At 47.6% G+C, this 14913-nt stretch overlaps 1 long non-coding RNA gene across 1 annotated transcript in view; it reads right to left on the bottom strand.

The window, feature by feature from the left end:
• LOC134471610 (uncharacterized) overlaps positions 1–14684 on the bottom strand; it is a 133779-nt gene extending 119095 nt beyond the window's left edge. Inside the window, exon 1 of the long non-coding RNA XR_010041097.1 lies at positions 14584–14684. This is a non-coding gene — a long non-coding RNA (uncharacterized LOC134471610). The remainder of the gene's footprint in view (positions 1–14583) is intronic.
• Between the last annotated feature and the right edge of the window lie 229 nt (positions 14685–14913).

Below are 14913 nucleotides of genomic sequence, written 5' to 3'. Positions count from 1 at the left end.
TGTGTCCCATATTAATGTCCCTGCTTACTGCTGACCGACAGGTGACAGGATTATTAGCAAGGTAAACACTAGGAGAGTGGAGGGGATTCTAGCCGTATCCATGGATGCTCAAGTCCATGCTTTGGGTCCATACAGCAGTGGTCCTATTTGGGAATTATGGCATCCAGTTATCACTCAAGCAGAAGTCAGCTCTTCACCACACTCAGCAGCCAGAGAGGCTAACTCAAGACTCAGGAAAGGAATGAGGGAGGGAAGAGAGGAGAAGGAGAGAGAAGAAAGGTCCTGTGTATTTCCCAAGCCCAAGGCCAATGGCTGAGGCTTTTTCCATGGTGCTATGCCTTTCCCCACCATGGCTCCTGGAAGGGGGAGGGGTTCTGTCACACATATATCTATGATAGTCCCTTAAGAAAACTGAATTGTGATATGAAAGGAAATCCCCTACTTTCAGTGTTCAAAAGAGCCTTTAATGGAGCCCCTCGCAGAGGATCTGATGGGCTGTGGCATTTGTCAAGGTTTTGTCACTGGCTCAGAACCAGAAAGTAAGAAGTAAGGACAAGCTGAAAATGTGGAATCTCCCACATCAGTGGGTCAGGCTATGGTTGTACCTAGTCTCTGTCACTGCCCTCAGCCCACAGACCCACACAGCCCTGTGAGTGTGGATAATTGGCCACAGCTAAAAAGGAGCTCCATCCAGCCATGGGAGGCACAGGCAATGTGAGCTTAGATGCATTTGAGGAAAGGCCAGCGTGTACAGCAGTTCCTCTCTTCTGCAGGGGATACTGTGTGAGACTCTCAGTGGATCCTTAAAATCTTGGATGGCACCAAACCCTCCACATAGTATGCTCTTCCTATGCATCCATAGCTATGATAAAGCTAAACTTATAAACACTGTAAGAGTTTAACAATGACAAAATAAACCATTTATAACAATACACTGCAATGAAAGTTAGGTAAAATTTACAGATTATTTCTGGGATTTTCTCATTTAATATTTTCGGACTACAATACACCACAGAAATCAAAGAAAGTAAAACTACCAATTAAGGGGAGGGGAGAGGGGCACTATACATTAAAAAGAAGGAAGAAAAACATCAGAATTAAGTGAAAAAAGGCCTATAAACTTGGAACAAAAAAATTAATAACAAAAATGACAAAAGACCAATTTATAGAGAATTAATTAACAAGACACTAAAAACAAAACATAAATACCCAGAGGATATAAAATAATAACTCATTTTTAAAATCTACCTGTATTTAGTTCATTCTTTTTAAAAAAGGAATTCAATTTCAGTAGAAATAAATAAATTTTCATTAAAACAAGGAGACGTCAATTCTCTTTTGCCAAATTAACACATTTGTTTTAAAAATATGTTATATCCCATGCTTGTGAAGGTGAAGTCATGTGGGAATTCTTAATGCTCACATATAAGTATGTGATTTATAAACCTTTTGGAAATTGACAATATATATAGGAATCTTTTCAGAGTATTCAAGACTGTGATCCAATTATTTATTGTCTAGCATCTATTTTAGGAAAGCTATCTTTTTTTAGCAATTCTTTTTTAAAAAGAAATAAAATTTTAATTATTTATAATAGTTTACAAACTGCAAACATCTACCAGTAAAAACAAGTTAAAACACCTTAACTCTTCAACAATATTGGGATGATTAAGTAGATAACAAAATATTCACTTAAAATAATATATATTATAAAGATTTACAATAAGGTGTGCAAAGTATCAATAAAAGTGAAAACATGTAAGCTATTTCTCACATAATATTAAGCAAAAGAAAATCAGAAACAAAACTGCATATGCAAAACAACCCAAACCTTGTGAAAATAAAACTTAAACAGACTCAAAAACATCACAAAAAATGACCCAAATGTGAAAATTGGCTGGGGGCAGTCGGAATTTCAGAGATTTGACATATTTTTCATACTCATTAGTCAGAGCTTCCTTAATATCTTATGATGCAAAAAAAGTAAATAGAGTATATTTTCTGACAGATCATAAGGAAGAGAGATGTAGTCTGATACTCTGCAAAGTCTCTATCATAAATCACAAAGTGCAAAGAACTAACACGCTTTGCTTAGCTGTTTTTGACCCTCCCTGGGCTCCTCCTCCCAAAAGTGATCCTGCTTCCCTCTGTTAGGAGAGGAGGGAGAGTCTGGTCCAAGACAATCTACAAACCCACCCACACTCTGCACAAAGTCCAGAAAATCTCAACAGGAAGGTGAACGTACACCACATCAGGAAATCTAATGGACTCACATGAAGCGCCATCAGCTTGGCGCCTTAAAAAAATCTAGAAATGCTAGTAAGTGGGTGAAATAGAAAAGGACACCTGAAGCAAGGTTTTCAAAATCTCAAAGATGAAATATTCTTATTGCAAAAGAAATGTGAATTCAACAGATATTTCTCTGTGAGTGTGGTGATAGGTGTTGCGGTCCTCAAGAGAAAGAGAGCCAGATTTTTTAGTTTAAACCTATGCACCTTCACCTGCTGGCTGAGTGCACTATAGAGGACCCATACCTCTTTCTGGAGGCTTAGTCTTCTCATTTGTAAAGTGGCTAGGCATGTCTCCTACCTAGGTTGTTGTCAGGTGCCCCCTTCATTATTGCTTATCACCAAGCATACATCTTTGCCCATGCTGGCATTATTAGTTTAACAAATCAACCAATAATAAAACAACAACTGCCACAGATGTGGGGGGTTTTTGAATTCTACAGCTCTGCTCCCAGGCAGGTCTGGAATTTTCCAATCAATTGAACATGTCTTCTTTCAATTATCAGGCATTTATCAAGCATCATGCACTGTTCTGGGTGCTAGAGCCCTTACCACAGACAAAGCAACAGTGGGCCTTATCCTCCTGGAGTTTAGGGTCTGGTGTCAAAGACCAGAAAACAGTTTTTGCAGCACAGACTCATACTTGAAGTATAACAATTCCCACCTTCAACATTTACTGCTCTCATGACATTTACTGTACACTTCTCTCCAGCCTCTCCCAATTTTTCACCTGCAAAGGATAGATAATAGTAATTCCTATGTTGGAGAGCATTAAGAGACTAAAATGAACCAGTATGTACTGAAGGTTCAAAATGGTGTCTGGCACATGCGGGCACAATACAAGAGCCTGCTGTTAACATTAGGGGTCATTCCTGTTAGTATTGAAATTAGTGTTGACATTAAAATCAACATTAGCTTTAGGATTAACATTGGGATTCCCAGAAGGAAAGCACTAGGAATAGAGAATAAAACCCCCTAACCCAGCTGGCAGTGACATGTACACAGAGCCCTGAGGAATGACGAGGAGTATGCTTGGAGAATGTGATGGTGGTTCCTAATCTAGGAAAAGAGCTGTGTGTGCAAAAGTCCAAACTGAGCAAAAGAGTTCCTCCAACAGTGACCATCAAGACATGGTCTGACATGGTGGCAACATGCCTGGAATCCCAGCACTCAGGGAGGCTAAGGCAGGAGCATCCAAAGTTCAAGGTCAATCTGGGCAATATAATAATTTAGCAAGATCCTGCCTTAAAATTTAAAAAAGAAAAAATTTTTTAAAGGGACTGAGGCTGAAGATTGGTACAGCCCTGAGTTCAATTTTTTTAAAAAAAGTGCAAGACCAGAGTGGTTAAGACACAGTGATAGAAGGGAAGGATGAGGAAAGATGCCGCTGAGATGAGCTTCAGGAAGCAGATCCTGAAAGGCCTGGTAGCCAAAGGTGGGGTTTGGACATGAGCTTGAGGTCACTGGAGTGGGGGTTGAAGGAGGAAATGACAAGAGAGGACTTGGGCCACGTGGGGAGCGCTCAGGAGGGTTGGCCAGACACAGTCAGGAAGGTGGCAGCCACTGCCACCCATGGCAGGAAGATGGGGACCCTCCTCAAGGCCTGGACAATGAAATGCAAAGACATGGGCAGGTCCTGTAGATTTAGAGGTCAGAGAAAAGCAAATCTAGTACCTAATGGGATGAAGATGAGTTGGAAGAAGGTAGGCTCCTGGCTAGAGAGACAAGGCCTTTGGTTTTACAATCTGTTTTTAACTTCTCAGGTTCCAAGTCTACATCCACAACAAGATAATAAAACTCTTGGATGGCTTGGGACTGTTGCAAGCATCTGTGAATCCCCGGGGGCCTGGTGCACAGTGGGCACTCAGTGAATGTCTCCTTGACTCCAGCCCCTCCCAGCCATCAGCCTTTCCACTGAGCTGAGCCCCAGCCAAGCCCTTTGCCACGGAAACCAAACCACGGTGGGTTTCCTGAAATGTAGAAAACATCCCACAGGAATCCAGGCATCCCCTGGGCTCTTCTCGGCAGGGTGAGGTAGCAAGAGACGGAGTCTAGGCTGGGGAGGAGGCTCAGGGCCCGAGGCCGTGTCTGACCAGGGCCACCATAAGGGACCCGTGAGAAATGCTTGGATAAGAGGTTAGGGAGGGGCTGGCTGGCAGAGGGTCCAGGTCTATGAAGAATCCCACACGTGGGTCCCTTGCTTTCAGAAGCCACCAAGTAAAGCCAGAGCAGGAATGTGAAGACAGTAAATCTCTTACCCACCCAAACCTTCGCTTCCCTTCCTGCCCTTCCCAACTGTAGCGTGCATCACACACACACACACACACACACACCCACACATACCCTTCTCATCCAGCAGCTGAGGGCTGCCTGGCTCTGGGCTAGTTGCACTATCTACAGTATCTCTCATGATCATCAAACAGCTCTGAGACACAGGATGGTCAACAGACCAGGAACTGAGGCACAGGGAGATGAAGTTCCCTGCTCAGGATCACATAGCCAGTCAGAAGGGATGGGAGATTCAAATCCAGCATGCGCAATCCTAAAGCCCTTCTGTTCAACCACCAGTCCGAAAGACTTTAAAGTCTGCAGCCAGTGGCCGGCCATGAGGTCAACTCAACATGCACACATGTTTTGTTTGGACTCAACACTGTTTTAAAAAGTGGGAAATTTCACATAAAAATCCAGATTTCCGGCTACTCTTTAGAAACCAGATCTGGCCCACATTTCCACAGGGCCACAACTGGCTGGGCTGAGGAATAGCTGTCCCTTACATGAGATGTACTTTCTTGTCCTGCCCTACTCACCCACCTTGGCGATGACCTCTGGAGATCATGGTGTGAGCTCCACCAGGCTTGGCCAAGAGGCTCTCTCGGGTGTGAACCACAAATCCTAATGTGAAGATTTCCAAATCTTTCTCAGCATCATCCGCATGCTCATCTCTTTCTTCCTCAGGGTAAGTACACAGTCTTCTGATTCAGGCTTGAGTCCAGTGGTTTTCTCTATTTAAACCTTAGTTTCCTCACCTCTAAAACAAGGGTCTTTCTGATAGAGCAGAGAAAAGATAACACGAGCTTCCAGGCTCCAGGTTTGGACACCACAGCCCAGGATCTGAGCTTTTCCCAAAGCATGTTGGGCGTGAACTGGTTGGTCCCTTCCATATCTGTTGTCTCTTTAGAATACACACGCTCTGAAGGTAATGACCATGTTTTTGTCATGCCTGTACCCTGAGGCCTCACTGTACATCAGAAACACCTCTTAGTGATGGGGGACCCTATCCTCTGTCTTGTGTCCTCTTTTCTTCGCTGTCTACAATCACTATATGATTTTATACAATCTTGAGGGTTCAACACCACTCATGCCTATGACTTCCAGATTTTTACCTCCAGCCCAAACCTGCAGCTGATCTGAGAGTATATTTAACTGTGCACTCAGCATACCACTAGATGCTAACAGGCATCTCAGCCTCAGTTTGTTCCAATGTGAGCTCCCCATTTTACCTTCAAACCAGATCTATGTGCAGGCTTCCCTGTCAAGTGATGGTAACTCTATCCTTCCTGCTGTTCAGGGATAAAACAAAGAAGTCCTGTTTGATTCCTTTCTTTCTCCCACACTTAGTATACTGATGCTTCCCAAATACTACATCTCTTATCTGAATTATTGCAATGACTTCCTAACAGATAGTCTGCCCTGCTTTATTCCCAATAAAAACAAAAAAAAACTCAGAGTGATCTTCGCAAAATTTCAACAAGATCACATGCCTCCTCTGCTCAAAACCCTGTTACAGCTCCTGTCTTACAATAGATCCCAGTCCTTCACAACAGCCCCTACAAGGGCTTTGACCCTCTGTGAGCTCACAGCCCCCTCCTTCCCTCAGAGTTTCAGTGAACTGCACAAAGTCACCCTGCTAGGAAGTAAAAGAAATAGAACTAGAACTGGGTCTGACCCAGGCTTAAAGACTTTCAATCTCTCTACAACACTCAGCTCTTCAGCAAATAGTGTGCTTTCCCTGTCCTGTAGTTTCCTCATCTGTAAAATACAGATACTTTACCTCACCTGGGAGATATCAGAAGGAGGTAGGGTTACATAGTTTCCAAGATTATATTCTATCTCAAATCTTTGACGACTCCGAATGGAATTTAGGATCATCAATTCCACATTTCCAGTCCTTGGCACTTAGTAAACACAGGACAGAGGGATAGAAGAATGAGTGGGTAGGTATACAAAAGATGTGTGCAGAGATAAGTGGAACATAGCTATATGGTGAATAATCAAGTAAATGGGTAGATCATTGGACAGATGGATGGATGGATGGATGGATGGATGGAAATTGGATAGATGGGTGACTAGAAGGGATAGATGGTAGGATGGATGGACAGATGATTGGAAGAAGGAATAAACTGATGGAATGAATTAATGTTTAACAAGGAAAATTCAGAAACTGGAGTAGAGGGGGTGGGGGTTATAGGTAGAGGGCTGGTATAAACCCAAAGTCAGGAGAGCCTCACTTACCAAGTGCATAGTGGGAGATCCAACAGTGAGTCAGCGAATCGTGTACGAGGCAAGTAGTAACAGGGCACAGACTGTAGACTTGGGGATTAGGACTTGGGTTTAAACCTCACCGCTGGAGCTTACTAGCTGTACAACAATAAGCCCCCATTTTCTTGGTATGGGGGTGGGGAGTAGAAAGTAATACAGTCCTTCACTCGAGACCATTTTGAGGCCTAAATGGGATATTAGATTGATGTATGCATTAAAATGCCTGGCACACAGTAGGTATGCAGAAATGGTGCTGCCCTGATAGTTACAAAAGGCTTAAACTACAGAGGGGCCTCGCCAGGTCTGGCACCTCAGAATGACTCTTTGCCTTGACACTGTCTGAGGAGCTTTGATGAGAGGAGCCAGAGGTTCAGGCCAAATCCTCTGTCTATATCTGCTGATCTGCTGGCCATGGGTTGAGTGGTCCAGCTGGCCAGATGCCTTACAGAGAGCACAGATCGGGCTGGCTGGGCCTCCGTGCAGGCAGGCCTACTGCATCCCTCTCTGACAGACTCGGAGGCCCTTCTCGAGGGATCAGCCACCTGCCCTGCCCCACCCAGTGTAGGGGGAGAACTTGGCCCCAAACTCCAGAGCCCCAACTTCTCAGGAAACCCTCAGACATGAAGAACTTTCCATCCACATCACAGGAATTTTGTGCAAAAAGGGGGGAAAAAAAACTAAAAACCTTCATCCTTTGGCCTCTGGGAGAATATTTCTTTTATGTGAAACTGGCAGGGAGGAAAATTCAGGATTCCTTCTCCTTTGCCTAATTGATAGCAACATGAAATATTCTGGTGTTGTTTTAATAAGACTTTGGTTTTCCAGCGAGAGTAGGGGAAAAAAAAAAAGAAAGAAAAAAGATCTTCTCCTGGACCAGAATATTTTTAGCGAAAATATTTTGCTAGCATCCTCCCTGCCCCCTCCCTTCCTTGTTCCCTGCCTGGGCTTCAAAGGCACAGCAGCACTGTTCTGGGGTGCTGAGCGGCGGCCCACACTCGGCAGCCCCCTCCACCCTTTGCATGGCAGGCAGGCCAGCCAGGGAGTGCCAAGCCAGGAAGATATTTTTTCCAGAAGCGGCATCTGGCTCCTTGGCAGCTGCACAAGCAGTTGTGCTGGCAGCCGGGGCTGGCCGGGGTCTGCCGTGTGTTTAGGCTGCTGCCTCTTCTGACTCTCACTCACAGACACGATGTTCTCTCTGCTAGGCTGGTCATCCTGTCCTCTCCCTCACGGGAGCAGGGAGACCAGAGTGATTTGTCCCTTGTCTCTCCACCAGGCTTGATGCCAGCTTGGTGATGAGGCTCTGTCCCTTGCCAACTTGACTCAGGGCAGGTGGTTTACCCTTCAGGAGACCTCAGTCTCCACCAGTGGGAAATTGGAGTCATTGTCATCTACATAAACCAGTCTGTCTGTCTGATCTGACCTCCACCTGACTTTCCGACTGAATGTCCTTCACCCTTCCCGTTACACACGACAGCCTCTGAGAACACGGCTTCCTTTCCTTTCTCAGGTCTCCAGAGTCTCTGCAGTCCCAGGGTTTTTGTAGCTGCTACATGTGTTCTCTTTGCCTGATTTTTGAACAATTGACTCCTTTTCCTTCTTTAGCCCACCACTCAAAGGCCACCTCCTTCAAGAGGCTCCTTGACTTCCCCAAAAAGCACCTCCTTCTGACCTGTCACAGCTTCCATGGCTTTTTGCACAACACCTACAAGAAACTGCTCAGTATATCCAGTATTTTGCACCCCTCCACCGTCCCCAGTTTAGGGGCTCCTTGAGAGCCAAGGTCTCATCTCTTTTGTCTATCATCAATCGCAAGCACCCTCTATAGGACTTTCCAGATGATTCAAGAATGAAGACAGAGACTCCTGGGCCTGCTATAGATGCCTCTTAATTCTCCTCCACCAGCCTGGGCAGTTGGGATGCACCCAGCACCCACCCAGAGAAAGGAAGGCAGAGGACAGATGTTCAGCATGTGTCCAACATGCCACACCAAGACGCTTCTGTTTATCCCTTTCATGTTCACCCCAACCTTGCGAGGTAGGATTTATTATTACTGATTTGCAGATGAGGGATGCTGCGATGATGAGGCACTGTCACACAAAGGGAACGTGGCCACCATTGCTAACCCGCTTTCTTCTTCTTCACTGACTGATCCTGCTCCCGTGTTATGTTCTAGGGGCTGAGGCATGATGCCACCATCCATCAGCCATACCAATGGCCACTCCCATGGGCAGGTTGGGGGTTCCCCATCCATCTGCTCATGCAACTCAAAAAGCACTGCAGATGGTGATCATTAAACTCCCTCATATAGACGAGGAAACCGAGGCTCACAAAGGTGAAGTGGCTTCCCCGGGCACACCACAAGCAGGGAGCTCCCTAAGGACAATGTTTTATGTTGCTTTAACTAAAAATCATAGAATGGATAATTCATAAAAAATAGAGCTTTGCAAAATATAGGGTACTTGGCTGAGGTCATCCAAAAGGCTAGCCTGGGCTCTGTTCCACCTAATGACCCTCTTACTGTATTATAAGTTGCTCACAGGCATGAGGCATGACACAGCAAGCTAGAGGAGGCATGCCAGAGAGACTTTGCTTGGTAACAAAGCCACTCACTTAGTAGCCTGTTAATCCATTAATCTGTGAATGAATTAATCACTTCTCCAATGTCCCACTTCCAAATAACATTAACATATGGATCTGGGGATTAAATTTCCCACACATGAAATTTGAGGGACTCATTCAAACTATTCTAACATCTGTGCCTAACATTCTAACCCACTATTAAGCATGCAGGTAGACGATGTGTCTATGTTCAGCAACTACTCAGAAGATGAATGGGTAGATAGAGGGATAATGGATGGATCCCATAACTAAAAGGTAAATCTAATCTCCCTAAATAGTAAGGACCAAGGTCCCAATTCACCTCAACACCCCATCCCAGGCCTAAACTCTGCCCTTCTTCAGATGCCAGCTTCATGGTATATGACTTTCCCCCAGGAATGAGCTTAGTAGTGAAACCATGGCAACCAGTCCACACAGGTCTCAGCCTCCCCATCCCAAGAACTCCACAGAGGGACAAGAAGATCAGAAATGACAAGTATGCTAATTAAATCTATTTCTCCAGCTACCTTCTCTGTCACCACCCGGGGATATCAGAATGAGGGTGCTGGAGAGTACCCCTGATCCTACAGAGCAATCAACAAACAGGAAGGAGAAGGGACTTGTTAAGGTCACTCAGCTTTGGGCTCTGGGGTTGAGCTTGCCCTGAGCGAGAAGGGCTGTGTGCTCTGTGTTGTGCCCAAGCAAGTTAGGCCTGCCAGCTACCCAGGGTCCTGGCCTTGAGGGCAATATTAGAGGTTGCTCTTTGCAGTTGGTGGTCTAACAGCACTCTTGCCCTTGGAGTACAAGTTAATTAGCCCTGACACACCCTCTGTCTTCATTGGCAACCCTGATAAGCTCACCAGATATAATTAAATACATCTGGAAGGGTTTTTGAGGCCAGGGAAGAGAGTGGAATATTCCTTTGGTAAGAAAATTATCTCCTCAGGTGCCCATCTCCTCCTCTTGGCATTCAGAGCACCAGTGCCTGGGCTAAGGCCCATCTCATAGTCGCATAAACCTGTGGGCACCCCAACAGTGCCAGAGCACACTGTAAGATCTCTGCAAATGTTCTCTGTCCCTTCTGCCCAGAAGGTGCTTTTCCACATACCCTTTGTGAAATTCTCATTCCCCCTACAAAGCCCACCTCTGAGCCTTTCTTCCTCCCTGGCTCCTCACACATCTATCCTGCCACTGGATGCCATGATGACCTTGGTATTGTGCTGCCTCCCACAGTGCAGCAGAAACCTTACCAATAATCTTTTGGCATCTTCCCTGTCCCTGGTCAATCCCAGAACCCAGCTGGTTCCTGATGTCCTGCCTCTCAGGCTTTATCTCTCCTGAACAGCAGGGAATCAGTCTTGAGATGAGCTTTTTCAGGGGTGCAGTCTGGGTTCACACTGATGTTATTCTTTCTCTTGGATTTCTAAAACCTGCCTGTCCTGCATACAGATGTATTCCTGGCACCCAGCTCCAACAGGGCACAGGCCTCAGATTTTACAGAGTGAAAGCTACTATCAGCTCCATAGCCTCTGAGCCATCCACAGGTGCAGCCTGCCAGCCCCTGGGGCAACACAGTGTACAGGTCCAGGTTTAGAGCGAGAGAGCACTGGGTGGAGAATCCTCGCTCTTTCTCCTCCCAGATCGGGAGGTGAGCAAGTCACGGACCACAGATGTGTAAATGTGTAATGTTGGAGTTGGTTTGAACCTAAACATGTGAGGGCACAGAGGGGAGCAGTGCAGGGCTGTGATTTCAGGAAAGTCTGTCTCACCTTGGTCTGCTATCTTCCCCAACCCCCTGGGGCTCTGCTCCTCCCCATTTGTCTGTGTCTACAAGCTCAGCCTACTGTCACCTACAAAGTGGGTCCCCGAGGGCCAGCTGACTATTTCCTCCCTCCCCCTCCTTCCCTCTCCTCCCCTCCTTTCCCCTTCTCTCCCCTCCAAGCCAGCCCGCAGCCAGCTGTGGGGCAGACATTCCTAGGCCTGCTCATTGATATTCAGGAATGGAACTCAAGCTGGCTTGGGTGCCCAGAGCTCCGAGCTCAGGCAGGCCCTGTGCCTGGCTCTTCTTCGGCCTAGCTGTGCTGGGAGGGCCTACAGTCCCTTGCCAGCCAGAAAGAGCATCCTAGGCCACTGAAGCCAGCAGTAAGGCTCAGGAAACTGAGGCCTAAAGTGGGGAGTTGTGGACAGCAGCAGGCACACAGGAGTCTTGGAGAGTGCAGCTGACGCAGGTCACCTGACTGGCTACACTGCTCATTCTCCATCAGCCTGGGGCAGCAAAAGAGTCCTCTGGGCTTCTGGCCCCTCCAGGTGCTTCCGAGCTGTTCCCAGCCTGCACTGCTCTCAGGGGCCCTGCAGAGGCTCCACCCAGGGAGGGGACAGGATCCCAGGCCAGCCTCAGCCTTCCCACTGTGTTTCAGCGGGAAGCCACGGCTCCGCCCCAGAGCCCGTTTGCCAAGCCTCCACCTCACACCTCGGGGATGGTGCAGATGGGCTTGTTTTTCCTTGGGGTGTGAAAGAGCCGCTCAATGCAGGGGCCTCCTCCCCTCCAAGCAGCAGACTGGGCCAGCCACAAACTCCCAGTTACCAAGGAGAAGGTCCCTGACCCAGGGGTCATGGGATGGGAAGGGGGTGGCCCCTCCCAGAGCCTGCTGAAGCCAGTCCTAGGGTGTCCAGCTCCAGGGAGTCAGACTCCCCACCCAGAGGGTGGCAGAAGGTCCCCAGCCCCACTGTACTACCCACCTCAGTGCTTCAAATCCCATTTGCAGGCCTCCGCTGACTGTTGCTAGGTTCATGTGAATACAGACAGGATCCCAACAAAGTGCCCACCCCCATCATCATTCCAGAAACATTACCACACTCTGCCCAGCTCCCCTCTCTCCTCTCCAACCCTGTGGCCCCTGCAGAACCTCAGCTCCATCAGCAGCACCCTCCCTCACATGCATGATCCCTCCGCCCAGAGAGACTCAGCCAACTTCCTAGGAGTGGAACCTCCTGCAGAGGACATTTCACACCTCAAGGAAGAAAGAAGGGGGAGGTTGTGTGCTCTTGTTCCCTGTGGCCTACGCTGCCCCTCCCTCTTCCGAACTCACTAGGCTCCCTTGTGGCCCAGGCTCTTTGAGGACTCTTACATTACTGCCTGCAGCCTCTTGGTCATTCCTCTCTTCCTGAGGATTCCTTCTCCATCCTGCCTCTTGTTATTGCTCCAGGCCAGTTCCACAGCCCCCACGGACACCCCAACCAATGCCCGGGGCCCTCTGTCTTGGCTGTCCTCATAGCCAATGCCCTCTTCCTCACCAATCCAGCCATCATAAGTTGGGTCACAGAAACTACACTACCTCCCATCATCAAGAACGCTGCCTTCTCCAGTCTTTATGGTTCACACCCTCCACACTGTGCCCAGTTGTTCTCAAACACATCTTTCTCCATTGCACCCACACAGGCACCTCTTCTGGAGCCCAGATCCTGTGGCCACCACTGTCACCATTACTTATTCTCTTCTTCCTGCTGTCCCTGCCTCCCTCACCTTCTCCTAGCTGACCCGCAGCCTGGGTGCCCTTACCCACACCTCAGCCTCTGTTCTGGTCCCCAACAGCCAACTTCACCCAGATGGGCAGCTGACTTCTGGGTCTGCAGGCCACTTACATGGCAGTCTCCGTCTTCAGCTCTAGCCAGATCTCTTTCCCTCTTTCTACAATCTCTTTCTCTCTTTCCTTTCCTGTCCTCAGCCCTGCCCTTCCAAATTTCCTCCCCTTTCCTCCTGATTTGGTTTTGTCTGGCTCTTCTTAAACAAATGGAGCCCTTCCCATGGGACACCTTGTCTGCTCCACTCCCCTCCCTGTGGCCTCACTCTCTTCCTTCATGGAGATGATAGTAATGCTGCCAGGTGTGGCCACCCCCAGCCTAAGCAGTTTCCTCACCAGTTATATTTCCATCAGCTCTCTCCTCTTTCTCTCTTGAGTCCCCATTTGTCCCTCTCTGCAGGACCCCTCCCATTGCATGCTTCAGTATTCCATTTTCTTTCATGGTAAAACAAAAAGGAAAATGCCTTCATTCCGCTTCAGCTAAATTCCTCAGAAACGCCTGCATTCTCCCTGCTTCCCTCCCTCTAATTCTTCAGCCCACTTCAAACTTGCAACCCCACACTCCAGGAAGAGGCTCCACCAGCAGTGACAGTCACACTGCCAAATTCAGAGGCAACTTGTCAGTCTTGATACACTTGGCCTTCTAGCAGCACCGGTGGTTGCCCGTGTCTTCCTCTGCAAATCCTTTCCTCATGCTCTAGGTTCTCTCCTCCCTCCTCATCTTCCTCTGGCCATAGTAGCCAAGGCGGCCATTTGCCCCATTTGGGGAGCCACCTTCCCTGTCTATATTGAGCTTCAGGTCTTGGTCTTCCACCACTTCCACCCCCTTTCCACCAAATTTGTTCCTACTGCTGTCTGGCTTATAGAAAACCCCCATGCCAGTGACCCCCAAAGTTAGGACCAAGCACAGCCTGCTCTTCCCAACTGTTTGGTCATCTTCTCCCACTGTTCTCTGAGGTCCTCCAGGGAAGGGTCACGTTTCACTCCAGGCCAGCTCCGTGCTGCACAAGACTCTGTAAAGTTAATCATAATAGCAGCTGCACAAATTGGTGCTTGCTGTGTGCTGGGCACTGAAACAAGTGTCTTATTTGAATTATCTCATTGAATTCTCCCAACAGCACCAGAGGAGGAAAAACCAAGAGGGGGAGCTTGCTGGGAATCACACTGCAACTCCGCGCCTGACCTCAGCGGCAAGAGGCTTCACCTGGTGCAGCAGCAGGGTCACAACTAGTTGCCTGAGTTGAATTGACTGAATTACCACCCCACCAGGGAAGAAGCAGAGATCCTAGAGCTCAAACAATGTCCTCCTGCTCTTAGAACTCCAGCCAAAGTACCATTTGCCAAGAACTAAGGGAATATGCGAGGGAGTGGTTAAGAGCTGAATCTGCAGCAGGCTTCCTGGTTTTGAATGTCAGCTTTTTCCCTGGTGAGCTCTTGGACTGCACTCCATCAGCTCAATGATTTCACACCTCAATTTTCTCAGTACTAAAATGAGATGTGTCTTAGTTACTTTTTACTCGTCATTGAGACAAAATCCCTGACAGCTAAAATGAGGTAAGGAAAGGTTTATTTCTTACAGTTCTTGGAGGCTTCAGTCCATACTCAGTTGGCTCCAAGGCAGCATGGCATGGCGGGGCCACAGTTCATGGTGGGCCCAAACAGTAAGGTGGAAACCTGCAAGAGAAAGAGGGACACGCCTTCTTCCCGCCATTACATCACATCCTGGCTCCACCCCTAGGCGGGCGTAGCACTCACACCACCAATCCAAGTGCTAGACAATGAACCAATCACAAGTGCATAATGCAAAGGCATGAGGTTTGAGGGGGAGTCACTGACATAAACCATGACAAGATGGTAACAATGAAGGTATATGAGATGATACATGTAAAGCACACAACACAGCAGCT

Source organism: Cavia porcellus, unplaced genomic scaffold, assembly GCF_034190915.1.
Source record: "Cavia porcellus strain 051 isolate PalLab524CR breed Dunkin Hartley unplaced genomic scaffold, mCavPor4.1 scaffold_19, whole genome shotgun sequence".
Classification (NCBI taxonomy): Eukaryota; Metazoa; Chordata; class Mammalia; order Rodentia; family Caviidae; genus Cavia; species Cavia porcellus.
The sequence above is the reverse complement of the archived record's forward strand: the minus strand, read 5'-3'. Positions and strand labels throughout refer to the sequence as shown.